The sequence below is a fragment of the Dermacentor albipictus genome, chromosome 1 (genome assembly GCF_038994185.2).
Source record: "Dermacentor albipictus isolate Rhodes 1998 colony chromosome 1, USDA_Dalb.pri_finalv2, whole genome shotgun sequence".
Lineage (NCBI taxonomy): Eukaryota > Metazoa > Arthropoda > Arachnida > Ixodida > Ixodidae > Dermacentor > Dermacentor albipictus.
The window spans coordinates 239,010,365-239,038,197 of record NC_091821.1 but is presented as its reverse complement, the minus strand read 5'-3'; the positions used below and the strand labels follow the sequence as shown (position 1 = coordinate 239,038,197).

Sequence of the window (27,833 nt, the reverse complement as noted above, 5' to 3'; positions counted from 1 at the left end):
CCATAGTGGTGAGGTTAGCTGGTAAAAAGCTGCATTTTAGCCTTTTTGTGCCAGCAACCCATACCAAATGGCAGTAACACAATTGAGGAGAAAGAAGCATTGTACAATGAGAACTTCTGTAGCTGCGTTACCGTACTTTGATACTTTGGAAATATGTCCAAGACGGAGGCAAAAGGCATAGCGCATCAGAAACAGGACAAAGGAAGAACAGAGACGACAAACCCTCGTGTGTGTAGTCTAGTTCTTCATTTGCCCTGCTTCTTATGCGCTATGCCTTTTGCCTCCATCAAAATATACCAACAAGCCCAACGTGTCACCTTCCGCCCAAGACACTCCAAATTTTCTTTCTTATATAGCCAGTGCAAGTTTCCCAGGATATATATTCATTAAAAATAACACCCTGTGTCATTGCAGGCAGTGAAAATTAAATTTTAACTCTGTTTTGATACAGTGAGTGAAATATTTTTCATTGTGTAAGTTTTCCCCAAAAATTAACAGCCATTTCTTTAGAACAATTTATGCATAACCAACTTTCACTGCCCAAGTGTGTTGTTTATTTGTGTAATTTGCCAATGCAATGACGCTATAAACATTTGTCCCTAAAAAACGCAACCTCCTGTCTGCATCAATTAAGTACTACTGAAAACAGAATGCTGCAGAAAATTTCTGGTATCCATATCCGTATCTGCAGCCACCAGTCATGGTCTAACGAATGTGTAGTAAACTAGACATGAGGCACATATTCATGCAAGCTATTCGTACGGATTGTCTACTGGTCGGCACTTCTGTTACCACCTTGAATGGTCAATATCAAGCATATCAGCTAAACTATACAACAAAAAAAGGTTGTTAACATCCTTTGGCAATCCCCAGGACGACAGGGTCATCTTAACAGACTCAGAAGCAGCTCTACAGAACATGTGCATATATGAAGAGAGCACATAGCCAACATACAGTGACCCAAGGTATTAGTTACATTCATCATAAAATCATTGTCGCTGGCAGTGGACTCCCAAACACTGCAGTAAACGCAGAAATGAAAAAGCGGATCTAGCTCCCCACAGGTGCCTACATTTAAGAAGTTGCTGACAAATATATTTAAAGGAGCCTGGTGCCAGCAATGGCAAAGAAAAATTCCTAAGCAGAAAATAATCCCCTCTAAAGTCTAAAGCTTCAATTCAGCATCCCTTTCTCCTCCCAATAGACCCCAACCTAAAGTCGAGACTTCCACATTAGCTTCCCCGTCACCTTGAGATATCATTGACTTTGACCAAACTCCACATTCACCAATGACCACCTGTACTGCCTTGGAGTGAAAAGCAACCCATATTGTGATAACTGCGGTGGGTTAGAAACTGTGGAACACATTTTGTTGTAATGTCCAGGTTACACAGACAATAGATCTTATTATTTCAGTAGAATAGGCTCTGTTTCCCAAGATCCACTAGATTTAAGAACAATACTAGGTCCTACGCCTTAATCCTTCAAAGCAATGGCAAGCTTTAAAATTTTTTATATTCCCTGAAAACATCAGCATAATTGACTAGCCCTAAACTGGTTACATCAACACCATCATTTTGTCTCACCTGCACATACCTTGATCATGTATGTTATTGTTCATATTTTATTCCTTTCCTACCCTCTTCCTACGGCCTTTATGGCCCTGATCCCCTTGTCTATGCAGAGTAGCATGTGGGCACCTACATATATGCTGCCAGAATTTTCTGTATTTCAATAAAGACCATTCTCTCTTAATTCTTACTCTCTCTCTCTCTCAAGCTATCCAATTATCGCACTTGCTTAGGAACAAGAATCAGCCAGCTTTCTACTGACAAAAAGAAAGGTGCATTACTAGTGCATTTCAAAATCGATTAGCATATCATTGGACTGAGACAAATACCAGAGATTTCTTTTTTTTTTTCATAAGAAATTTTTCAAGAACTACCTGTGGGTGAAATATCTCCTAGAGCTTGATCGCTCAAAGGACATTATTTGCATGAGAAATTGAGATGCATAAATGCCTAAGCAACAAAATTTCACAAAATATAACTTTGAACTAATCCCTTTTGATGTCTGATAGCTTTTGTTCACATGGCCTCGAAGCACGCTATACTGCTCACACCAGAGTTTTGGAAATACTGAATATTGCTGGGCTGAAGCATTGGTTGCTTGAAATTGTAATGTCATCCTCATTTAGTGAGAAAAAGTTCTTTGCTGAGTGGAAGCTGCCAATGCCCATGAGAGCCCATAATTAACATATTGTGAAGCCAGGCGGCCTCTCAAGACGTGTTTATTTGCAAACAATTAAAACAAGTGTCAGTACTCATCGAGTCAATCACCCTCAGAATTTTTACCATAATGCACTATTATACCACTTACATCTTTTAATAAAATGCTTACTTACACAATATATAGGACAAGTTTAAATGAAACACCATAAATTTTATAATACAATTTTGAAAGAGCAGACTGGTTGGCTACTTGGTAATGCTTAACCTGAGGTAAAGCACAAGAAAGCACACAAGACGACACAAGGAGAGGAAGACAAAGCTAAGCATCTTCGTCTCCTGTTGTCCTACATGCTCTTCTGTGATTTATCACAGCCAGTTCCGTTGATAGCTCAGTTGGTAGAGTGGTGGACTGTCGGAGTGCTGTGGCGCTTTACCATAAGTTGTAATTTCGAGGTTCAGACACGAAACCGGTGCCAGGTTCAGATAAAGAGAAGAGGAAAGGCGTAGAAATTAACCATGTTGCATCCAATTTGCTACCCTACACTGGGGGTGGGGGTACAGAAAAGAAGGAAAAGGAAAGGGGATAACAATTAAGTGAGGTGTGCACACTCAGAACAGTGTTCACCACGACCAGCAGCAGAATTCCTGCTAAGTGATACCCACTTAGCAGGAATTCCGCTTTAAAAACTCGCAATTCCAATTTGTAAGTTTCAATGTACCTAAAGTAATCAGTTATAAGTGAAACTTATTTAATTAGTCAATTATTTATTTCAATTTCTCCTTCAAGCCTGTCTCTACAAGTTATACAGCTCAAGAAACAGAATTATGCCATGTGCCACAAGCAAAATTTAAAAATTCTGGTAATGAAATAAACCACCTGTATTGTGTGCGCTCAGACAAGTACCAGGCATTTCTAGCGGCCATTTTTATTCTAAATGAAAAGAAAAGCTGCATTTTTCTCACTGTCTGGAATAACAAACATCCCCGAGTTTTGTGAATTTTTTTATACGAATTCTATCAAAAAATTTAGAAGGGACCTAGCCATGGAGTGAGTTCTGTAAATAATGCCAAAATCAAGTTTTGGATCTCTCAATGAAAAGGTTGCATATATATATTCAATGATAAATCAATATTTTAATTGAATAATTAACGTCTTTACGGAAATTGACTTATTCATTAATTACTGTACGCCTTCAATCTACGAATTACAGCCGCAGAGTTCGCACGGCGTATCCACTTTGAACGAATTCTCTGGACAGCACCAGTTCCGAGATATTAATTTTCGGTGTCCGATGAAATGCACTGGCGCACCAGTTACTTCTTTAAGAAACCGCCATTTGCCCTTCTCCTCGCCGGCGCCGCGCTTCCAGCCGGAGAGGTGACGTACGTCATATGCTCAAGTGCGCCTACGTACATGTGTCGGTGCTGTGACGTCGCTTATAGCGGCACGTAACTTCGATAATTATTCAGGGCAATATCTGATATTTGTGTAATCCGTTGTTTCAATATACGAATTAAAGTTTGGAGAAATAATAAAACAGATAAACCGAACGCATGCGTGTGTTCACATGTGAAGCTGTATTTGGCTAGCCGATTCGTCCGTCTGTCGTCTGTACGCTGAACACGCCTCCGGCGCAACCCCGTGCGCAAGCGCGCAAAAAAAAGAGAGAGAGAGAGAGGCGCGCCATTGGCTGCGCAGCAGTTTCTTTCCGGCTCCGAAATGCATAGGCCACGCGTCATACGTACTCCCTACGGACTTCTTTATTCTATGCTGAGGAGTTGACAGCGTTAGATCAGCAACGCCGCGAGCAGAACCGGGAACGAGCTCGTCTACGCTGCGCCGATGTTGCAGCCCGGGCACAAGAGCAGGCTCGTACAGCCGAGAGCAAGCAACAACTGCGTACCAAGGATCCGGCAGCCTACCAAGCCGTCGTTTAATGAATCATCGGGATTAACCCAGTGATAAACACCGAGGCCGTACGTTTCAGCTTCGCTGGTTAACCATCTGCAGGGAACGCTTGTGCGGTGATTTTTGTTTTGGTAGTGACTACAGTGACGGGGCCCGGCACTTTAACATCTGTACTACAGTGACGGGGCCCGGTACTTTAACATATGCACTACAGTGACGGGGCCCGGCACTTTAACATATTCACTACAGTGACGGGGCCCGGCGCTTTAACCTCAGCCCTGCAGTGACGGGGCCCGTCTCCTTAACCACAGACAGGACCGGCACTTTACGTCAACACTGTAGGGCACTTTAAGATCTGTACTACAGTGACGGGGCCCGGTACTTTAACATAATCGTGCACTACAGTGACGGGGCCCGGCACTTTAACATCTGTACTACAGTGACGGGGCCCGGCACTTTAACATACACACTACAGTGACGGGGCCCGTCTCCTTAACCACAGACGGGACCGGCACTTTACGTCGACACTGTAGCGACGTCAATGGCCGCACTTCTTTCAAACATTCTATGCAAACAACTTCGAGCACTTCACGGCAGGCAGTGAACTTTATTAAGGTCCTGAGGAGCGACTCCGAAACCCCCTTATGAGGGAGGGGGCCGCCGCGAGCCGTTCCGACGTTGGGACGGGCAGGCCGTGCCTGACCGCCTCCTCCCACTCTTCATCCGTGGTGAGATGACCGTGGTCCCCGTCACCGCCAGAGCATGTGTTCTAAAGTGCAGAATGGATCTCCGGATCTCCGCAATCCGGACACCTGCCCCGCACGGACGCGGCATTAGGTTGCCCCTGTGATCCACCACGGCCGCCGCGAACCGGTCGCACGAACCGTATTGGGCGACGTCGACGAACGCGACCGATCGTGGTTCGTCGGCGACGGATCCGAGAAGTGCGGCCCGGGCCCGGCGTGTGCCTACATTGCGTTGCGGGTGCACGTTGCGCGGGAACGGCGAGACCGTGACGGTCTCCCGCGACCACGCGTCGAGCACGCACTGCCTTTCCCTGACGGGTTAAAGTCCAGCGGACTAACTTCTGTGACCCAACCTCATCGAAAGTGTTGTGGACCCCCAGCTGCATGAGCTTCTCGGTGCTGGCGCCTATGGGGATGCCAAGCACTTTACGGACCGCGGTATTTTATTCCAGTACTGTCCACAACACCACGTGAATTTCACGATGTCAGCAACTTCCGTGCAGTAATCGAATACATGATTGCACACATACGGATCGAACGACCGCAATGGGTACTTGTCCACGAATGTACAATCTTTTGCGTATGCACTGTAACACGTATGATGATTATAATAAAGAAAGTTCACTCTAATGGAAGGGGAACGGTAAAAACACATTTAAAAAGTCACGGCCCATGTTCCTGCTTGTGAGCACCTGACAATCAATATTCTACTGAATTAAGAAAAAGAAGCAGCGGGTAATTGCTCGCTTAGAAGACCGATAAACATGCAGTTCGATGAAATTTGAGAAATAATGATATTGAAGCTTCCAAGACTTTAGAAGAAAAGAAAAAGAAAATTAAGACTGAATCATCGCGACGGAACATCACAAGTCGCTGTAGGCGTCGAAGACCCCTGGCTATAACGAAATTATTTTTGAACAGCTCCGATAGTGTCCATGCAACAATGGTAGCTTGCGTACTGTCAAATGCTCATATGCTGCGGCATAAAGCTCACGGCACGGTGCGAAAACGTGCTCGGAGCGAAAGCGAAACATTGCGCGAGGACATGCATGCAGACGCGAAGTCTGTCACCGCGAACCCGTGCGATCGCTGCATTGCAACTTCATTCTGTTATGCTACATTTATTTACACAGACAGCCATCCCACTATAAGAACATATTTCACATAGTTTTCTCAGCGATTGCTTACGTTTCACGCAAACCGGTTCGGTGGAATCGATTGCGGCGACCGCTCGCAGTCCCAGCTTACTGTACGTAGTAGGCAAAGAGATAGCGTTTGTAAACCATTATGCGCTTTCTGTTTGTCCAACATGATTATTTTAAAGGTAAAATACTGCCATTTCGAGAGTACTTGCAAAATTGTTCAGGAGGGCTGCCGCGTAGTATGTTTATTTAATCTTTATTTAACGCCGACGCATATGAGGCGCTTCCGACAGATGGCGACTCCGTAAGTCGACCTCGCCCCCAATACCGACATAGTGACGGCCCCGTCGGTGTAGTGTTGTTGTTAAAGCGACGGGCCCCGTCACCGTAGTGAGGATGTTAAAGTACCGGGCCCCGTCACTGTAGTGCAGATGTTAAAGTACCGGGCCCCGTCACTGTAGTGCAGATGTTAAAGTGACGGGCCCCGTCACTGTAGTCACTACCTTTTGTTTTACTTGGCACCGCAGCAAGAGAGATGCACCTCCGTTTCGTCTGCTTGTTCCTACGTCGTCCAGAACAGCTCGCGCGCAACGAAACCGTCAGCGGAAGTGCGCCGCACCGCAAAAAAAGCGAGGAGAAAATGAATGAGGGTGGGGCCCGTGATGTATGCGTCACGCGGTCCTCGAGCTACTCTATGGGAGAACGCAGGGAAGGAATTTCGCTTGCCGAGGCTTGACGGGCAAGCGGAGAGCGTCTCAATTGACAGTGGCACTCGCCTCCTGAAATCACTGGTTCGCGACACTGAAATATTTTTTTCTCGGCTATTAATGAACCAATTTGAAAAATTCTTGCGGCTGAACGCTCACTAGGGGGCACATAACTTCCAAAATTTGCTGTATGGCATGGAGAGGGGCCCTTTAATGAAAAAAGGCGCTATTCTATTTTCTCCAGACACTCCCACACAGAAGTCATTACTAGCAAAATTCCACAGAACGAAAAAAAAAACTTTACGTAATTTCATGCTTGCGGAGTTGTGAACAGAGACGTTTTAAAAAAGTGGAGGTTATTCCATAGGTAGCATTTCAAAAATTTGGAGGACGCTTCAGCTTCGCCTTTAATAGTGGAACGCGATAGCATTCAAAGATCCGTGACTGCTCTTCACGCTTCCCGGCAACTATAGCTTATGTACCCGTCACGTTTACGGGGAAACGCTGGCGGCGAATATATGCACGAAGGCGAGCTTTTTGGTAGAAACGCGGCATCTTGCGTGGGTCAACCTCCTGTTACTGTTTCGCACTTTTAATATTTCAGTCTAAGATCCAACATAAAAAGTATGCGCTGTAGGGCTTTTTTTTTTTTTTGCTGACATTTGTTTGTGGGCTGTCATTCTCAAAACTCCGAGGAATAAATTCGTAAAGAATGAAAAATAAGGTATGAGCAACCTTGGCAATAGAAGAGTGGTTGGGTACGCGTGCTTCGAAATTATTTTTGCCGAAAGGACTGGACGCCGACGCTAGATTTTCTGCGACCCGAGGCCCTTAACGGCGTTAAAAGAGCTTTGGTCGTTTCAAAAATCTTACAGCTGCAAGCGAGGAATGACATTCGCATTTGTCTACGACCATCAGATCGATGGTCACCCTTACGAGCTCCTTCCGTCAGTTAGTGCGATCGAACGTCGTCTGCTCCTCGGCGTTGCAATGGCTTGTCCCTACAGCTCCCTAGCATAGAGTCGTACGTTCCCTAGCTAGCACACGACAGCGCACCAAGCTCGCTCTCGGCGCTGATGCGCAATTTTAGTGACCTATGTACACATGATACTTCAGTTCACTCCCAAAATTTGTGCTCGATCTATTTGTGCTTTCCTCATCGTACATGGAACATTTGAATGGCTCAATCATTTGAATGGCTGAATGAAAAAAAGAGAAAAAAAAATACATGACTCCTACGGGGACGTAGTACAGGCGCATACACGAAGGCAGCACTGACAGGCACGTACCCAGGTAAGGAAAAATTGAATTATGGGGTTTTACGTGCCAAAACCACCATCTAATTATGAGGCACGCCGCAGGAGACTCCGGAAACTTGGACCACACGTGTCGTATACAGAGTGTCTCAGCTAATTTTAGCCAGAGTTTAAAAATATGCAAATGCCACGAAGATGAACAGAACAAAGGTAGTGTTGTTTGCCATCGCTTGCAGATACGCAAACCAGTTTTCTCATTCCGCACAATAATATAACTAATCCTAAGTAATTAATCAACTTCTCTAATATTATAATCAGATGAAAAGTGTCAATGAGAAAATTGTAGAGGGACATAAAAAACTCCCGATACAGCTTTCTGTTGCTCAATACGTGCTACGTAAACGTGTTTTTCCGTGCGTGAAAAAAGCCCGCAAATGCACGCAAAATTGGCACGCGACTGGCCGCTCGAGGCACTTTGCGTGCATTCGCGGGCTTCTGTCACGAGGTCATGTTCGTATATTATCAGCCGTGTAAATTTCAGGGAACATTCGCTTACTACAGTTTTTTTTGTTGTTTTTTTTTAAGCTACACCAATTTTTTAAAGATTGCACATGGTAGACAGCACAATTAAATTACGGGGTTTTACGTGCCAAAACCACTTTCTGATTATGAGGCACGCCGTAGTGGAGGACTCCGGAGATTTCGACCACCTGGGGTTCTTTAACGTGCACCTAAATCTAAGTACATGGGTGTTTTCGCATTTCGCCCCCATCGAAATGCAGCCGCCGTGGCCGCGGGGATTCGATCCCGCAACCTCGGGCTCAGCAGCCCAACACCATAGCCACTGAGCAACCACGGCGGGTAAACAGCACAATTCCAACCCTTGATCTAAATTAGTCGATGAGGCGGCCATTACCTCTACGAGAAATCGTGATGTTTAATTGAATAATAATTGTAATTCCGCTAATTAACTTTTAATTAATTACTGTACACCACATATTTCAATCTACGCATTATAACCGCCGAGTTCGCACGGTGTATCCACTTGGAACGAATTCTTTGGACAGCACCAGTTCCGAGATATTAATTTTCAAAGTGTCCGACGAAATGCATGTTAGCGTATGAAACCACCGTTATCCATGGCGTGTGGAGACGTTGCTATATGCCTTCTTTTCCCCGGTTTTTGTTTTTTCATCAGGAAAAGAAAGGAAAACTCAAAACCCATGTTGCTTTAAACGATGTTATTGGTCTTTGTCGAGATGCTTCAATTTTTTTCTTTTTTTTTAATTTGACGCCATTCGCTTAGGTAAGCTTAAAAGTCGGCTAATTGAGCTTCCTTGTTTTTTCTAAATGAAACAAAAATACTCACGACTAGCATTAACTACGGGGATCAACAAAGAGTATTCTTTTTTTATTGGAATGAATAATAGAAGAAGTTGGCGCCTTTATGGCGGCACCGGCTGCAACCTTTTTACTGAGCAAAGGAATCAAATATGCTCAAAAAAAGGAGAATAATGTCACAAAATATGACACTCAGTAGAACACCAGATGTGTAAAAACAATACAGTCCAACAATCCAAAGTTTTGTACGTGAATTCAGTACACATACGCAAATATAGAGTCAAATAGTTTGAATGGCCAGAACGCGGAACCCAATTATACTGCAAAGCACACAAGTAATTACTCGTAGCATAATTGCACATACAGTATTCGCCGTTCGCGTAAAGCCCTCCGTTATTTTTCAGTTTTGGGCGACACTGAATTAGCTGGGACAGCAGGTGCACATTATGCAGAGGCTCCCGCTACTATAGCGACATAATGCGAGGACAGTCGGGCAAGACAGCGCAGGCAGCTTCAACGCATACTTATTACGGGCTCACTTAGGAGCTACGCCCAAGTTGACGCCAACGCTACACACTGCACATGGCGCGAACATGGCAATGGACACTTGCTCTGCTCGTCCGTTTCAGCGCTGCGCCGACTTGCACTGGCGCAGACTTCACGCTCGTCGCACCGTTCGCGTTCGAGAACCCCGCCATACAGCACTGATGTGCGCCAAAATGTGACGTGAACCACGCTGGTCACGAGAAGCTACGGCCTACTTTAACGACACATTAAGGCGGCTTGGCTTTGAAGCGCGTATTGCATTAATATTGCGGGGTATAGTCATCCACCTGCCGATAGTGCCCAACGTTCAAAATCTGCAAACCTGCCGAGGTGCGTGTAACGCAATTTATTTTGCACAGTTCCTTATAGTCTCTCTTCGCTGTTCTAGGGCCGTGCCGTGTCAACGCTATATGTAGCGTAGTCGTAGGCCCATGGTGATTGCGCGTAACCACGAGCGCAAAAGTCGCGAACGCCCTCGGCAAAAAATGCATAAGAGGGCTGGGAGAGGGGGAGACGGTTTTCGGCGCACGCTTGAGGTCGAGAGAAGGAGAAGGGAGGAGAAAAAAAAAACAAATAAATGCCAATCGCTAGCGGAAAGTCTCGTGATTCAACTCTCACGCGACGTACGAATGCGCGGGTGTTTTAAAAAAGGCCTATAAAATAAAGGAATGCGCAGAACGGATTGCCCGTAGCGTGGAGAGGCAACACAGGCCGCGATGGCGGCCGTTAATGTAGATGCAGTGGGTTATATCAGTGTTGTGTTTACATGGCACCGTGATTGTAGCTCAACAACTTCGTCAGTGCGATTGCAAAATAAAGAGTAGGGAAGGCCTGCCCGAAGCGAGTTCATTGCAGTGCGTCCATCTCTATAGCTTCGCCAGAAAACAAGGATTCTTTATTTCAGCTTATAATGGGAAAATGAATTTACAACGGTACATATATCGCTTTTGCGCTTTTAATTCACCGAATGCATTGTGAACTGTTCTGACGTCTTACTTATTCCGTTAGCAAAAGCTCATTGTACGTCGTGGAATTACGCACAAACAATCTATGGCCATGTGTTTGTGAGCTTCCCAATTACCAGCGTGCACAAGTCTCTCAAGGAAGCTTGAGAGGCATCTGCACTTAACTTTATACAGACTGTTTCACGCAACTCGTGCCAAGGATTTTTAAAAAGTGGTTAGGCGCAGCTGATCAAATGAAACTAATGGCATATGGTTTGCCGTCATGCGAAGCTCCTTAAGAGTATTTTTATTCTGCACATATTAACAAAGATCGATTATGCATTTTTTTAATATCCACTTTAGGGCTAAGTGCGCTTTCTTACGTTGTAGAGGACATTCCAAAACGACCAATGCAATTTTTTGAGGCAACGTATATGCTGCCACAAAACTGAGCCAGTGTCTCTCCAGATTGTTATGTCGTCTGCATATACTGAATGGCTAACGTGGGGTATAGCATCTAGGAGGGGTGGCAAGTTTCTCACGGTAATGTTAAAAAGTAAAGGTGAGAGAACTGCTCCTTGCAGGCTTCCTCGTGTTCCTAAGGTGAAGCGTTCGCTCTTGAAGTCACCCGGATGAATTTCTGCAGTTCTCTCCTTGAGGAAGTTTGAGATATATATGTATGCAAAACTGCGTTTCCCCACGTTAATCTGGTTCAGATTGGTTAGGATTGAACGATGCGTAACACTGTCAAAGGGCTTGCGCTAGAACACAGCACACGCAAAGCTACGAGCCGTCGGGCCACCTAGACTCTGCCCCCAAGGCAGATCGCTTTCAAGATAAGGCCCGCGCGACCGCGCCATAACGCAGTTGCTGCCAAAGTGCAACGCCCCCTACCTCCACTCCCACCGGTTCCTTGTGCGCGACGGAACACGGCGCGCTTCCTCCCCGCTTTCCTCCCTTGCAGGCGCGAGAAGGAGTCGCGATCGCCGGCGCTCACCCTCGCATGCTTTCACTCACAGCATAAGGCACGCGGCGACGGTATTATCGCCCACACACTTTACACGGAGCATCACGGCGACGGCAGAAATGCGCCCGGAGTGTCCATATGATTGCTATCGCAAAAAAAAAGTAAGTACTGTAGATATAGTAAAAATTCGATCTAACGAAACCCAATTTTACGAAGTTCCCGATCTAACGAAGAAATTTCCATTCCGCGGCAGGTACCCATAGGGTTCAATGTTGTCATCAACCCGAATTAACGAAACTAACTTGTCCGAAATCGATTTAACGAAGCTTTTTCTGAAATAAATGAGTTAAAAACCTTGATTTCTTTCTAATTTTGACACCGACGGGTTTTTCTTCGAGTGTGCACTGTAAAGATATTGCGTTAAAACATCTAGGCGCCATGGTCACGGCTGGAATTCTGACGAGGCTGCACACCGCACCCATGCGCGGAACAGTGGACTCAACACCGCCTTGGTATGGGCGGCGGTGGTTGCTTTCGTTATTTCACGGTTTAGGCGACAGGTGGCTGATTAGCGACAAATACAATGCCGCGGTAGCTTCTGCGTGTCGCTACGTTGCCATGTTAGATTTTGAAAGACCAACAAGTTTTTTTTCTCGATTTTACAAACTTCCCGATTTAACAAAATTATTCGAGCGTAGTCATCACTTCGTTAGATCGAGTTTCAACTGTATCTGGAATCTGTTTCTGAATAGACGTTAAAAAAAGGGAGGCATAGAAAAAGCGGACATGATTGAGTACAACGATACCGGAACAAATGTTGAACGCCATACCTCCACGGACCATCAATCTCTATACCAACTTGTACAGCTTTCTGTAGTTCTAACATATCAGAATAATTTTACGTCATGAGTTAAAGCAAGATTGCGGCAATGCAAATATAGTTATATGTACTTGAGTATAAATTGAACGTGAACTAGAGCGTTAAGAAAAAGAAAAAAAAGTAGAAAATTTAAGAAAAGTTAGGCCAATTATAGGCAACAAAAATGTATTACCAAACCACAAAAACAATGACCGATGACAAGAACTATTCAAGAAATGTACTTTTGGGGAGTATTCGAATGTAGATAATAATGGCAATATCTTTAAAGAATATGGCAAAAAATTCCAGTGCTTTAAGCAGATTGTTTTATCTTAAGCACATTGTCATTTTACGCTAGTCCCACGTTAAGGCAACAAGAAATTATTATTCAGTGCAAGCGTACTCAGATTAATTACTAGTGACCGAAAAGTTAAAATCGACAAGTCCAAACGCCAGCTAATTGGTAAGCTCCCTAAGAACATAGTTACAAGGTAACAAGACGATTTATGAACAGACAGGTTCTTGCTAGATCGAAGTAGAACGCTGGAGATATAATAATGAATACGTCTGATTATGCAGACCGCCTGAACTCGAATGTGCTGCACAGAAAGTGAAATCGGTAAATGTATATCCCGTGAAACAGTAATGTAATTCAGATGACTGCATAAAAAAGCAAAGTATGCACGAAAAAGAATCCGTTGGGGTAAAAAGAACCCGCCCTAGTAAGCAGTGATTTCATTATGATGTTGCCTTTAAAATGCGTGGCGTGATTAAATAATTTTGCTCTGGTAGGAACAGAAAGCCGGAAAACGCGGCAGGTATTTCTCAAAAAGAAGGGAATGCAAGCAAGCGCGTTAATCATTTTGGTACAGGTCTCAATGAAGGGAAACAAATATACACTATAGGAAGTTGTCTAATGAAGAAATATGGCCGCCGAAGATGCTTTCGCGTAAACTACGAAAAGCTCACACGCCCTCGTTTGATAAGATTGCGTTCACCGCCAAGCGTCAGTGGAAACTCGCGATTAATCATGCTAAAAACGTCGCTTCGACGTGTCGATCAACGACAGCGCGTATAAAACGATGCCATATGAGCTAACCGTGCCACGAGGTTGGTGCACGTACGCCGTTGTCGAGTGTTATCAAAAAGGACTCACCGGCATACGTGGATGCTTGAAGACCAGGGTTGTTCTGTAATGATAAAAATAAAAGGAAATAGATTAAAGACCACCGAAAAACACCGAAATTACAATTCATAAACGCAGCTCAGCTCCGCCGCTCCATGCAAGGCTATGCTTTTTTCGTTGCCCAGTTGATTCACCGTGGGACCTGTCCTGCGCGGAGAATGTAGGTTCGACTCCCACCATTCTATTTTTCCGAGTAATGAATTCAACAGCGTAAGAGATGGTTCATTTCCACTACATTTCTTTGCTCCGGTGTTTAATAATTCTGAACGGTTGTTATAAGTAATTCAATACTGGGCTCCTCCGTTTATACATTTAGCTCATCACATACAGAAACACTCATTAGAGCACTTGTTGCTTCTGAAGGAAGTAGCAGCAGTGCATTCAGCGTGTAACATATCCGCAGCAGAAGATACAGCGCTGTTAATTTTACTTCCGTGTAGTCGTGTACTTGTCCACATCCTTGAAAGAGATGTTCGTCTAACGAAAAAAATTTTGCCCACAAACTTTCTGAGCTGTTTGTGTATGTTGGCGTGTAGAGCCTGCCCACAAAGGTGTTGGCAGAGAGCTTAGAAACGTGAAGAGAGGAGAGGTATACAATGGTAAGTAAGACACCGATTTACTACACTACACAGGGTGTCCCACGTAACTTGAGCCAAATATTAAATATATGGAAATGCCACGTAGCTGGACAGAACCAAGGTAATGTTTGCCATCGCTTGGAGATATTCAGATTATATTTTTTTTTCATTCCGCCTAATGAGATAATTATTCTTAAATAATTAATCAACTTCTCAAATCTTACGATTACATGAAAAGTGTAAATGAAAAAAAAATTGTAGAGCAACATGAAGAACTCCCGCTACAGCTTTCTGTTGCTCGATACGTGCTACAAAAAAGTATTTTTCCGAGCGTGAAAGAAGCCCGCAAATACACGCAGCATTGCCACTCGACTGGCCGCTCGAGGCACTTTGCGTGTATTCGCGGGCTTTTTTCACCCTCGGAAAACCACTTTTATGTAGCACGTATCGCGCAACAGAAAGCTGTAGCGGGAGTTCTTCATGTTGCTCTACAATTTTTTTTTTCATTTACACTTTTCATGTAATCGTAAAATTTGAGAAGTTGATAATTATTTAAGAATAATTATCTCATTAGGCGGAATGAAAAAAAAATATAATCTGAATATCACTAAATATCTCGATCACTAAAGAAGAAGACTGGGTGGACGCCCTGCAAAGCGACGACCACCAGACCCAGCTCCGGGCCGTCCAGAGGGCTCACGAAAGGGCGAAGGCTCACGGGCTTCCCGTCCCAACGTGGGTGCGGCCCGCGACCCCCGCCGGCCACTAAACCAAGAGTGGGTGGGGAGGGCTTCCTCAGGACACAATAAAGTTATTTCCTCCTCCTCCTCCTCCTCCTCCAAGCGATGGCAAACATTACCTTGGTTCTGTCCAGCTACGTGCCATTTGTATATTTTTAATTTTTGGTCAAGTTACGAGGGACACCCTGTATATACAGGGTGTTGCACGTAACTTGTGCCAACAGTTTAAAAAAAAGTAGTTAGCCGCAGCTGGTTGAAACCAACGGCATATGGTTTGCCGTCATGTGGCGCTCCTTAGAGTATTCTTTAATATTTCGCTTAATTAGTTAATGAACTAAAATCAATTACGAATCTTTTTTAATAGTCACTTTATGGCCAAGTGCGTTTCGTTACGTTGTAGAGGGTATTCGAAAACCACGAATAAAATTTCCTGTGGCAACGTACATGCTGCGTGGCGATTTTTTTCGGCGTTTAAAGAAAGCCGGCGAAATATGTAATAAGACCCCGTGACTGCGGGCAGACCGCTAGAATGCTCTTGGAGTGCGGACCGCCCCGGCCCAACTTACAGCAAGACCGAGTGGGATGCGATTCTGCACAGCATAAACCTTCAAGATCAAATCCTGGCCGTCCAGCGCGCCCGCGACAGGGTCGGTAGGCAGTGGCGTAGCTAGGTCACGTGGCACCCGGGGCCCTTAGGTCTTCTGTCACGCCCCCCCCCCCCCCCCGCTGGGTGTAGCCGGCGGAAAGAGGGGTGTCTTCAGACGTATATGACACCCCCCTTTCTCCCTAACTGGCCCCTTGCACCCGGGGCCCACGGCCCCCCGGCCCCCCCTGTTGCTACGCCACTGCTGGTAGGCTAGACCTGCCCGTCCCCACGTGGGAGTAGCCTGGTGGCGCGGGCCAATCTCCGCGTCTGCACTGGACCCTAATAAAGCTGTACTCACTCACTCACTCACTCACTCACTCACTCACATGGTTTTGTTTCATATTTCGCGGGCTTTCTTTGAACGCCGGAAAAAAAATCGCAACGCAGCATGCACGTTCCCACAAAAAATTGGATCGGTCGTTTCTGAATCCCCTCTACAACGCAGCTGAATTATTAAAAAAAAAAACATATTTCATCTTAGTCAACTAATTAAGCGGAATATAAAAAATACTCTAAGGAGCGCCACATGACGACAAACCATATGCCGTCGGCTTCATTCAGCGGCGGCTACCCACCATTTTCAATCCTTGGCACAAGAGTACAAAATGAGGAAAGGGAGCGTAAAAAATCTTTCTGCGCACAGAATAAGATGCATGACCCGAAAGCGACAACCCAGGCTGGTTTACCCACAGCCCAAGAATCTTCACCTCTCAAAACGCAATAAAACCCAACTCCAGAAGGGTTTAACAGTATGCGCGAAGGGCGACACTAATCGTTCACACGAGGCAAATCACGCACTCGGTGGTTTCCTCGCATTCGCAACATGCAGTCTAGCGTTGGTGTATAACCAGTTACAATGCGCCATGAATACGTATTAACTGTAAAGATATTTCCCAGCCACAAGCCGGAGAGAGAGGTGTGGGTTAGGGCAGTGTGGTGGCACTTCGACAATTGTACAAGGGTATCAAGAAGCGAAAACGACTCTTCTTTTAGCCATGGGGGAACGAAATCTTTCAGCCCACGTTCTCCACGTCCTTGGTGACTGACCAATGATTCAGTCTTTGTAGGATGCAAGGCGACTTTCTTTGGAGAAAAAAAGAAAAATAAAAGAAAGGAAGCGCTGTCCTCCATAGCAGACAACGGAAGCAGACGACGCAATGCTCGTTATTCGCTGCGCACTTTCTATGGGTGCGCTTTGTTATGGTCCACAACTAAAGCTTATGCGTCGCTTTCTGTTAGTTGAACATAAAGCTAAAGAAGCACAGTCAGATTGCAGTTTCTTTGTTCAGCTTTGTCTTCGGACAAAGATGAACTGGTTGGCACAGGTTAGCAGAAACACTCGACATGGCCCTAAAAATGTCTTATGAATTCATTAGAGTTGACCTGCACACCAGGTTGTTTCGACTCGGTACCGAACTGACAACGAATTGCGGTGATAAGGTCAGCCAGTAGTTTCCTTTGTTGCAAACGGATATATTCGTGGACTGTCGTCTGCTAGTTCACCCATGTTGGTTTGGGGCACACCTTGTGGCGAAATTGCGAAGAACCCAAACCAAAAAACTTCAGGACGCCAAGCAGAGCATTATAGAGTACGTTAGGTAAAAATCAAGTGCTGACATGAACAAAGAGAATCAATTTTTATTGCCGATGATGAATATTAGGGCTGCGAAGGTGATGCAAAGTTCCGTCGCGTGCTCCTCGGAGCATAGAGTTTCATGGAATAACGGCTGCGAATCTCGAAGACCGTGCATTTCTGTGCAGGCATCGAACACGCCTACTTGTTATTAAATTACAATATTGATATTTTTGATATCAACGGCATTAGTAATTAAAATCCCATGACTTGGACCTGTAAGTTGTAAGCTGTTCCGTTTCCAAAAAAATTATTCTAACAGATGAACTGCATACCTCATCTGATGCCGTATTTTCGTAGCAATCGCAACAACAGTTTAGAAAAAAACTAAAAAGCTTTCTAAGTTCAATTGCACGCTTCAAATAAAAATATAAACTTAAAGGCAAGCTTTGAGCGCAAAATTCATTTTTGAACCCTGTTAAACAATTGACTGCAAATGTGGCCAGATTTTTGCATAACATGTAATGTTGCCAGATTTCTATAATTTTTTTCTTACTTACAACGAGTTTGTAGTTTGATGTATTATATCTAACGTTTGTTTTATATGGCAAACAATAATCTGTGGTCATCGCGTAAACATATTTTAAAATATTTCAATGTTGCCTAACATGTGTGTGTTCTACTGTACAGTGTTGCCTGTAATTTGTGACTAAGTATACTATTTTATATTGACGTATTTGCGACAAGATGGTCTTAGTTTGTTTTAGTTATATGTTTTACAAAGCTTCATACAACCAAATGCAATAAAAGTTTTTGTATAAAGTAAATTCGCGTTGTGTTGCATCATTGTGGCTGGACCTCCCGTTTCTTCTGACAGCTGAGGAGTAGCAACATAAGCTAAGCGGCTTGTTACTTTGTAATACAATACTAAGTAGTAAGTAATACAATACTAATCCGGACACCTTTTATTGGGCGAGGTCGCTTTACATGCAAGTGCTATCAAAGGACGCTTTTTAATTATTTAAAAAGCGTCCGGCGATGTTTGGTGTAGCGGTGTGGCTTCGGGGTCCTTCTAGTGGCAAAGTTCTGACTGGTGTCGCAGAAGTCGCGGGGCGCGGTAGGTTTGAACTTAGCGGCTGGACGCAATTATATTTACTCAATCGTGCTTTTTTTTTTTACTAATTGTAACAATGGCTCATTATTTCGCATTTTTGGCGGCGCCTGCAGGACACCAAAGCAACCAAAGCGCCAACGGGGACACTAAAGCCAGAACCCGGACTGGTCCGTGGGTTGGGGCTCACCGAGGCCTGCGCGTGCCACGGGCGTATGAGATCCAATTTTTTATGCGAACAACCCCTGGCACGCTTCAGCCTCCGTGCTTCCAGCTTTGATCCTTTCCTTTATAATCTCGGGTTGTTTCCTGAGGCCTCCGTCTGTCAGCTCCTGGAGCAGTGCTTGTAAAAAATCTAATAATCGTCGCGACGAAAAAAGCGGCACCACTCAGAACATTTCCTGGCCTAAACTAGTGTGAGTTGCCCGGCCCATACATTTCACCGTAAAATTACACTAATTGGATTCGCGGACTGCAAAATGCAAATCTGGAGGGTCTCCACGACTGGCACCTAAGGAAGGGAAATATTTTTACACAGTGCGAGCAAGTGCCGTTGCTTAGGTGATCAACAAGTGCCGCTAGGTGCACATAAAATATAACTGCGCGTTTTTTTTTTTTTTTGCAGTACCTCTTGAACATTCATCGACCCAATCATGTTTTTGGTGCGTTTGTTAGAGCATTGATCATTGAGTCACTATGGGGTGTTAAAAAGGTTTTCGCTAACGAGTGTTTACCTCTTATCTCCTGTTTAGAGTAGTTTGTGTACGCAATAGTTACAGCGAGCCCACGGTAAAGTAAACAAGCGCAGGTCATCTGATGGCGGTAATATTTATGTAGTCTTCCACTTGATTTGCTTTGCAGTTTTATGAATATATCGTGGCGGAGGTAATGCGCTCTAGCCCATTCATAATTTTCTTGCATTACAAAAAGACGAATACGTAGACGAGATACACAGGACGCTGCGCAGCATAAACGCAACATCTCGGACCCCTCTCTCCTTGAATACTGAAATAACTTTTAAGCTCTGTTGCTCCTTACAAAAAGAAAATGCAAGCGGAGCGCAGAATATTCGGGGGAGCCTCTGCGCTTCTATGCCAGCATGATACTTATGTCATTACTCAACAGCAGTTGAAGCTATGAGTTGCTGCAAATCAGGCAAATAATCTATATTTTCACCATGTACATATGTGCATGCCAGGCTACAGGAGAACCAGTGTAAGTTCAAATGTGTTTTGTCTATTGTTGCCACTTTTGTTCAAAGAAAAAAAAAACAGCAACTGGGAGATAACGTGAGCACAATTAGGTGTCATTGTAGTGAAAAAATTTTCCATGCTTTCAAACGAAGTATGTGAAAGATGTAGCTTTCTACAACCTGAAAATGGAATGGAATTGTCAAATAACATTATTTTAAAATCGGATGCAAGAAACACAGCTAGCAGCTAGCTGAAGGTGCAAAGTAAAAACTACCTCACATGCTTTTAAAAACCATGGCTGGCTTCAGAAAATTCCTTACATCGTCATCTAATTTTCCTTCTTAATGTTCTCATGACACACTTTTTGAACTGTTTGTTTGGATAGGACTGGGAAACTTGCAAACGAACGCTGGTGATGAGGTTCAGCTTGCAGATAGCACTGTCTGTTAAAAACTTTCCATGCCAGTTTAGAATGGAAGAGGTGCACCCTATGGCATCCCTCTTCAAGACAATGATTTTGTGTTAACAGGCATAATCTCGGCTATATACTTTAGGTGCAATTCAATATCACGTAAATGCCTTCAATCTGCACAATTAATAGTCAGTAATCCTGCAACCAATAAGGTCACTACAGATATCCAACTGGCAAGAAACGTAAAACATGGCTTGAAGTACATTAGCTGGAAATGTACCAGCTTAATCTTATAATCAATTGAAGGCACACCTATTCTTTGAGAAAGTAACCTCGGCTGTGAGTGCAACTCTGACAATTTTTTGGCCATGTAAAAGAGATTGTTCCAGGTTTTTCTGCACCTTTAATCAGGCAACACAGTTTGTAAATAAACAGGCAAAAATATGTTAGACTTTGAAAAACTTTGCATTAGAATAAATTGACATCACAACATAAAAACATGTTTGTGTTGCAAGCATGTTATGGCATGAGCACAGGCAACAGGAGTGGTGGCAGCAAGTTCTCCGGACATTTTCAACTACAAGTTGTTCTATGCTTATTTTGTTGTACAACTCTTCAAGAAATAAAAAAAAGAAAAAATAAAGAAAAAATATTCATTTAGAATGGTTGCATTGTTGCTGACAAGTGGACCCCAACAGGTAAGTTGAGCAGTTTATTCCTTGGCAAAATGAATTATGCACTTTTATTTGGAGATAATTCTATTAGTTGAACGTTCTGACATCCAGCTCTGCTTCTCCTTTGTCAACAAGAGCTGTGGTACATAATGTCTCATTATATTATGTCCATAGTCCAGCAGCAGTAATATGTTGACATCAGGCTAAAACTTTACAAGCACACTACGGAAGCCACATGCCTAGTACTATAATTCATGGCAGTATGAATATCAGGCAAATGGTGCAGCAGGTGGTGGGAGATACGCATAGTCATTCGGTAGTTCTAAAACTGTTTTATTTTAATGCAAACCAGAAAGAATGATCTAAAAACATGTGAGCATTTTACTTGGAAACTGACATGGGGACCAGGCCCTAAGCAATGTTTGCACCATTTCAGACTTCTTGCCCCCTAAAAATAATCATAATCTATCTTGTATGCCTTTAATTTCTCTTTTTTAATGCTGCATGCTCGGTACTTTCAGGTCACAAATGACATGCACTTTATCAGCATGACAATGCATCCTTGACGAGAAAGTGGTGAGCACAGAGTTTTAAAAAAAGAAAATGTAAGCAAAATATATGATGATTGTTTCGGGAGAAGGTACGCCCGAAAGGGTATGACGTTCTTTTGTATTTACCTTTTATTTTTAAGAGTGCAGTCATGTTCATCACTATGTCTTGTGAGGAGTCTTGCTGGGGAAAAACATAACTTCTTTATTCTTCTCAGAGTGATTTGTGCAGCATAAAGCACATATTTTTTTTTAAACAGCACTTTGTTAAAAAAAAAGAAACACAAGGAAGGACTCGGCAATCTCATGACTGAAGAACATTTATTTTTCCACAACCACCGGAATATATCATGAACATACATGGCTCATGCTGAAATTCCAAACGCCCATCAGTATAACAAAACATGTTCATAATAAATCTAGGAGTGTGCAAACATTCACAATTCTGTGTATGAATCCAATAGTCTTTGCTGTTAGATTTGTATCCTACTAGTGAATTCTCTATTTGAAGTTGTTCAATGTCCATTTTTGTTCACATATAAGAAATAAGAAACATTATTTGATTCTCAAGGCAAAATATGCGTGCGGCTTGGGACTCTTCTTATTGATTTTGATGTAGAAGAGCAGTGGTTCATATAGGAGGTCCGGGGTTGTTGGAGAAATATGGGAGAGGCCTTTTCCCTGCAGTGGGCGTAACCAGGCTGATGATGATGATGATGATGATGATGAGCAGTGGTATTTCACACAGGCACCAGTTTCGGAGTGTACACGTGGGGAAGGTAGCATCTGCTCAACAATTTGTTGCTGCGCAATAACAATTTCCCACTTTTGGCCAGCCTGTATATTAATTCGTTGTCTCGATTTAGGCAAAGTAATTTACTATTTCGCTAGTCTCACCATGTTTTCATTCCTTTGAAACAATTTGGAGTAGTGTCATATCACACTTCTTTCCTTCAACGAACACAGCTCTTATATGCATACGATGATGTGTTGTTCTTGTGTTTTATTGCTCTCGTTGAGAAGATGCACTAGATTACAGATAGATAGCAGTTGCCTCTCAATTGCAAGCTCCTAAATTAAGCAGATGTCCACCTTTTGTCATGGTCATTTTATATGCATGTACGAAATGATCTAATAACAGGCATCACTCGAGCATATCTTTTTAATGTTGATTACAAAGGAAAAATTGTTCCATATTTGATTTGGCACTTGAACGCCATTTTTCTCGAATATCCATATTCTATTTGATTCCAAAATATTACTATTCAAACACTCCTAAATAAAACCTAATCACAGTAAACTCAACAGCACGTTTACAAACACGTTAAATAAAATCTTTTTTTCCACCAATGCAACCAAAAGGCTGGCTGAAAGCACAAAGCTGAATCACGTTAACATACGCTGCAAACATTCTCTTCTAAGAATGCAACTATCAGCGTCTTCTGCACTTGCACAACAAATTTCCTCAATTTATGTGCGCTCATAATTTTTGAGCTGAAAGGAACATATGCAGTACTTACTTAAGTATTAAAAAACGTTAAAGTGTATTCAGTGTGGCACACCGTCATAAATTGCAGAACATGAAAAATGAGACACAACACAAATTTAGTATTTCCTTCAGAAAATTATAATCCCAAAAGACGCTTCAAAACTCAGAGGCTCCCCTTTTCGAATAATGGAATATCTTTTAATCGTGCGCACGCCATGAAAAACTAAATCTTAAGTACATGTGACTTATTCAAATCATTAATTACGTGTTCGTTGATGGTATTTGTCATAACTGGAATGATGAATCTAACACGCTAGTCCTCCATTGTCTACCTCAAGCACCCAGTCATGACATTGACTTTTTCATCGTCCCTTCGATAAACTATACATATTAAATCTTAAAGCTCGAAGCATAATTAACAATTAAGTTACCAAATTTTCTCTGCCTTTTTTCATTCTCACCTTATGTATTTGGGATAACAGAAACTCGACTTCACGGTAGGATCTATGATACTGAATTCACGCCACCCAGCTACATTGCACTGTGCATCGATCACAAGTTTGGTAAAGGTGGTAGAGCAGCCCTTCTCATTAGATCGTACCTGAAGTTTCCTCCTTGCCTCCTGTCTCAAATACAAAATTTGCTGGCGTAAAATTTAATTACAGAAAAAAACCTACATAACAGGTGTTTAACAGTAATAAAATGACAGTAATAATGAAAGTAATAAAATGCAGCCTTGCCCTAAAAGCTTCCTTTCAAGCTTTTTTTAAGATAGCTCGTGACCACACAGACTGCCGTTGAATCCTCCCCTCCCCAATTATCTTTTTTTTTTTCTTGCGTAGTCCTCGTATTTCGTACATTTTCAGTGTGTTTTGTGTTCCTATGTCTAGCAAAGTTTCACGTAACCTCCCTTAATAAAGGTCCGGCATGGGGCCTGTAAAGTATAATATGAACAAATGATTACAATTGAAATTACACGTTTCGTCTGCTAACATCTCTCCGCGAAACACCACATCTACGCGCGCTACTGGCGTCAGGGCGTGCGCCGAGCAGACGACGCAACGAATATGCAAGGAGATGCGGTAGCGGTCGCATGGCCTAAACTCTGTGCATGGCCTAGCACGACCGTGCGCCGTTGCTATAGCAACGGCAGAGAGGCCCGAGCTTGCAGCAGCGGCGCCCCCATTCCATACATAGAGTTTTCTACAAAACATCCATAGAGTTTCCTATAAAAAATTAGCTACAGGAAATATCGGCTTAATGGAGACTTAGACGGCAGCAGTCAATTTTCGTAGGAAGCTCTATGATTCCATCGACTGATTCTAACTAGAGTGTACCATAGTCCATAGTCTCGTACACTCTAATTGTAACAGCCACCCTCCACATTTTTCTCTATTTTTCTCAAGTGTTCCTGTATATGCCGATTTTTCTCCCATGCGTAGCGCCGTCTGGCTACAGGCACTGTAGTCTGGCGAATGCCCTGTCATTAGGCAACCGGCGTTTCAGGATCTGCTGCTTCCAGACGAACGGAGTCTGTGCTCCTGTGTTATTTTACTCTGTGTTCTTGTGCAAGAAAGCAAAATTATATTTCGAAAGAGACTTCCTTTGTCTTTCCCGGCAGCTCAAGGACACGCCAACAAAATAAAACGAAGCTGATAAGAAAAAAAAAACTAAATTAGTGCAAGCACTCGACCTCATTCACGGATGTAAAATTAAACGCACACCCACACAAAAGATATAGAGTCGAGGTCAATTGTTTGGGGATTAAATCATACAGAAAGAAAAAGACTAAGAGCGGACACTCCGAGTGATTGATTGAAAACTTTATTATTCCACCTAGCTGGGGTGCCCGCCTCTTAATCTACACGTAGGTGTGTGTGAGGGTGGGGTGGTCGAAGAAGTCCCCGCGCGTTGAGGACGGTGAGTATTCACGGCCTCAACGGCCAGGCGGATTGCTCGACGCTGGTCGTCTTCAGCCTCGCTCTGCAGCAAGGCCTCCCGGGCTTCTCTACTGTCAATGTTTTCCTTGGCCCCTGGGGAGCCAGCACACTTCCATATTATATGGTCTAGCGTACCTTTTTGCTTACAAATTTTGCAGAGGGCGTCGTTATAGTCCCTCGTCTGTGGTCAGATTCCTCGGACACTCCGAGAAATCAGCCTCATCACGGCCACGTAGCGAACTAGTGGTCTCACCAAACGCCAGAGGACGCAAGCGCAAAAAAACTAAAATGTTGTGATGAGTTCTGCTCAATCGCTCTACAAAATGATAATTATACGCCCAAATTTGGCGTGTTTCTTATACATAAAAACAGAATTTATCCAAGAGACCTTCCGTGATGTTTGTTCTTCATCCGTACTCACCAATCACCATTCGTCCATCGAGAAGAAATCAACGGTTCGTGCCAGCGGCGTGCTAGCGGGAAGGTTTCGGGAACGTCGGCTGCGGCGGTGTTTTCGTGTGTGAGACAGGTGAGTCACGTTTTCAAGCGAAGCTTGGAGTAACTGACCTGTGAGGGCGACGAGGTTCGCTAAAAAACAAAAAAATCCTTTTTGCGGCTCTATATGAGGCCGCTAGACGCGAACGACGCGAAAAGCATGCCTACTCAAGAAACGCGTAGCGGAAGGGCTGTACCATGTACTACTTTCTTGCTACCCCCGCCGAGAACGGAATAATCTGTGTTGGTTGCGTTCCGTGAAAATCATCTAACAACGCGACGCTGCCATTAACTTGCACCGGTTCCCAGCTGTGCACTGCACTGCGACTCGCAGCTTGTCAGACGCCATCGAGACGCTGCATATCGGTTTGCGAGGCTAAACCGTTCTTGCCCAGCGCTGATCGCGGTAACCACGGTATCAACGTTCCATTGAAATAGTTCGTGTTGGCGTACTAAAAACGATCTGCTGGACAACGCTTAAGGTCAACATCAGCAATTGCACATTTCAGGAAAACTCCGGTTTCGAGAAAATTGAATTCCTAACCCGCGTTTTACATGATCGTGTGGCGGTTGACGGTGCTTTCGTTGGCCCGTTCTAGAGGCTGACGAACGCTGGAAAGAACATAAAATACGCCACGCCGATTCAGACCGAAAACGGCATTCAGGGGACAGGCGCTACCTAAATAAAGAACATCAGGACGTTAGGCACGCTGTAGCCAAGCTTTGCTTGCCCCTCTTTCCCCTGTAGAGTAAGGGCTCCGGAATATTTGAATAATATTGCTTGCAAACAATGGCATGTGACATGAACAGCGAGCGTAGCTTATTGCGTTTTGTACTGCGGCGATGTGTGTATCTACGGCGCACGGACAGATGGTGGTCTATACGTCCGTGCGGATTGTTTATACAGAAAAGTAACGGTGGGGAAAAGTCACCAATGACCACTCCACGTACTTATTGCGGCGGCCATGTTGGGAAGTACTGCGCATTCTAGTAACTTTCGGTTCTATAACATTTTTTCTTGGCGGAATACATTTCACAACGTATTGGCGCGTAGGCGCGGCGTGGCGTGGCGCGCATTTGAGCAAAGGCTTCGTATTTGGACATTTCGAATTTATCTTTACCATGCTTATGTGAACTGCTATTTTGTCTACCAATGTACTCCTTATACTGAGTACGTAAAGGGGTGTCCAAAAGTTCACAGGCCGCGATGCCATGGGATTACATAGGATGGCGGCCTCGGAACTATTGAACACCCCTATATGGGATTTTAACATTTATCCTTGTAAGTCCGAGTTTTATGGGTCAGAGGTCAGAATGTGCCGGTAGTTTACATATTGTGCATCGGTTCGCTATTCATTAAAGCGGTTTCCTGGTACAGTTATGACGTGTACATATGTTTTTGGTAATTAACGAAGCGTGCACTTCTTGACATTTTCAGACCGTGCTGATGCCATGCCGTCCGGTGGTCCAAGCTACGGCAGCTACTGCATATCTTGCCTTGGAATAAAAACATTGCGGAAACTCTGTCTCTTTGATACATATGACCACTTGCACCAAAGCACAGAAGACATGAGCAATGGATAAAGCCTTAGTCAATTCTGATTACCTCTATCTCCATCTGTTATAACTTAATCGAAATAAAGATTGCGTCACGACCTCAATTCACACCAAATATTGAACTAGACAAAATAGGGAATCGCTAAACGAAAACGACAAATAAAAGCGTTGCCATTTGGGTGATGAAAAGTGGTCTGAAATGGCAAGCTGCCGCTACAGCCTAACGTCGGTTACGCGGGATAATCGAAATTTCGCGGCATGAAACCGAAAATGGAAGTGCAGGCCAGTTGCTCTCACCAACCGCCAGGCACGCTAGGGCCGATTGGGACGATGGGGTGTATGGGAGTGTCCACTCTTAACTTTTATTTTCTTTCTCTATGATTATATGCTGCAAAATGGTTTTTTTTTTCTTTACAGGCTAGGCATAACGGCCGAAATCAGGTGGTACCGCCAACGTGCGCTGGATTGATCAGCGTCATGCTCATTAAACGGACCCGGAAACGATTTTGATGATGCTCTACAAACGTACTGAGTCGTTAGAGTAGGTCCTTCTGATCATTAATTGACACATCTAAGTGCTCAGCATAAAGCACGTTTTTATTACAAGCTCTTAAAAATGCACATCGCTGCCGATCGCAGCCCACTGCTCAGCGGAATTTCAAGCCGCCCCTACCCATATGACGTCAGTGGGGCGAGCTAACCGATTGGCTGACCAGGGCGCGTGATCGATAATTTTTCCAACTTTATGGTAAACAAATTATGTTCGTATTAGTTGGCATGTTAGTTCATTTGTTTTTATCGAAAAAATTTACCACAAAGAGAATGCACAAGAATATTTTTTCAGTACACTTAAGCACTTCCGGCACACAGCAAGCGTCATCAGCTTGTGTTACAACGGGCTCCGTCTTTGACGAGAGCTCCGCCGTCCGTGTCGGTCTGTCTTTTCGCGAGCGCTATGATTCGACTTTGTTGCGTTGTGGACTGCAAACGTAGCGATTGGCAATATGTCAAGCTGCGACAACGTGTCCCTCTGCAAGCCAGTA

The 27,833-nt window shown here is 43.9% G+C and overlaps 1 protein-coding gene across 1 annotated transcript in view; it reads right to left on the bottom strand.

Moving 5' to 3' along the window:
- The window catches only part of LOC135901568 (uncharacterized), a 1,085,637-nt gene extending 1,071,820 nt beyond the window's left edge, over window positions 1-13,817 (bottom strand). Inside the window, exon 1 of the mRNA XM_070531118.1 lies at window positions 13,805-13,817. The gene's annotated coding sequence lies outside the window, so the exon portion shown is untranslated. The remainder of the gene's footprint in view (window positions 1-13,804) is intronic.
- Between the last annotated feature and the right edge of the window lie 14,016 nt (window positions 13,818-27,833).